The sequence below is a fragment of the Arachis ipaensis genome, chromosome B04, assembly GCF_000816755.2.
Source record: "Arachis ipaensis cultivar K30076 chromosome B04, Araip1.1, whole genome shotgun sequence".
NCBI classification, from domain to species: Eukaryota; Viridiplantae; Streptophyta; class Magnoliopsida; order Fabales; family Fabaceae; genus Arachis; species Arachis ipaensis.
In genome coordinates, this window is record NC_029788.2 from 123,770,180 (window position 1) to 123,771,886 (window position 1,707).

General features: G+C 40.7%; 1 long non-coding RNA gene across 1 annotated transcript; it reads right to left on the reverse strand.

Annotated features, from left to right (window-relative positions):
• On the reverse strand, positions 242–899 carry LOC110271305. Its single transcript, XR_002361910.1, has 2 exons — positions 648–899; positions 242–524 (listed from the first exon to the last, which is right to left on the reverse strand). It is a non-coding gene; the product is annotated as an uncharacterized LOC110271305 (long non-coding RNA).

Genomic DNA, 1,707 nt, shown 5'->3' on the forward strand with positions numbered 1-1,707 from the left:
GAAACAACACCCCACATTAAATATCCGTAAAAGGAAGTCTCATCCCCAACTCAGTCAACATGCATGTATATAAGTAAAATTACGACCAATCCGAGCTTTTCTCACACACTTTGTCAGTTCCTTCGCAAGGTAAGAACTCTATTCCCAACTACTGCTCCCCACCCCTAATCCATCTGACCTCATTCAACTGAGACACCAAAGACACATTACCAAAAATAGAGGCACGACCCCTAAGAGAGAGAAAAAAAAAAAGCCTTGCTGTTGATGCCAATGAAGAAGTCAAGGAGGAGGCCAAGGAGGAGGCTAAGGAGAAGACCGACCATTTTGTCCCTGCAGCGGTGGCTGTAGGACGAAGACTTGCTCCTGCAAAAGTGCCGACAAACAATGCCAAGATGCTTGCTTCTAAGCTTTCATGAGTCTACCATGGACCACCATTCGGGTCCTTGCTTATAAGCTTTCATGAGTCTACCATGGAATCCAATTTCACATTATTTATTGCTGATCTGTTCTGCCTCAAAATGTCACTGGAGAAAGGAAATTTTCTTAGTGAGTAACATATGGAAGACCAATCCAACCATCTGTCGAAGTGATTCATTAATATAAATATAAGAGAGAATAATTTGTGAAAGGCTATGATAGCAGCCTACCTGGCATAAAACAAGGCATGATCTGTTGGCATCTTTGCAGGAACAGATCTTCTTCCTTCACCCACCGCTATAGAGACAAAATGATTGGTCTCCGCTCTCCTCCTTGGCCTCGTTCTTGCCTCTTCTTTGGCCTCCTCCAGAGTCGAAGTTGTAGATCAACTTGGACGAAGAATACTTTTTTTTATATTGGCATTGTTTCGGTACTAGTTATTATGTATTTAATTTTCCTGGTATGAAAATTAATCTTGATCTTATCCATATACATGTCCCACTATCTTAATTAGATAATATATATTCTACTACTTATTTTATAGGATATGAGTCAAAAAAGAGAGTTTACTTAGTGCAACAAACTATCCCTTTAGAGGTTAGAAGTCAGAACCGCGTCCTCTACCACAGGTATGATTTTAATTGTGGACGTACACATATGAAAATGCATATAAATTAAAAAAAATTACACACTCTTTTTACTTCTTGGTATACATATTGACAGGGAAAGGATCCTGTATTTTTCTCCTTATCTAAAAAAATAATAAATTAAAAACTGAGTTTTTCATTTGGCTTTTTTGGCAATAAGCGTTGAAAACGAGTGTATACGAAACGGACACTGAACAATATATAATAAGATATCTTATTTAATTTTCTTGTCATATTAGGGTGATAAGTAAACTCCGCCTATGTTACACTTGCGGTACATAGCCGGTCCCAAGCCCGGATAAAGGAGGAGGGTTGTGTTAGGTCTTCGGCAACCAACATAAAAATATAGCCGAACCCCCATGACATGAATCAAAGACATTATTGCGCTAAAGCTAGGTCGTTGCCCGGAAGCAACGCGCCGTATGGCTCGAGTACGGTGTCGAAGCAAGAGCCGCTGCATCGGTGCCCGGATGTAGTGTTAAATGAGCAAGGGTTCTCGCGTTTTCGTGAACGGACGAGGGTAAATAAGCTAGTTCACAAAGGAAAAGGTAAAGGTCGAAGCGACAGAAGGTTGAGATTTGGGACATGGAACATAGGCACTCTAACAGGAAAGTCCATGGAGGTGGTGGACACCATGACAAGG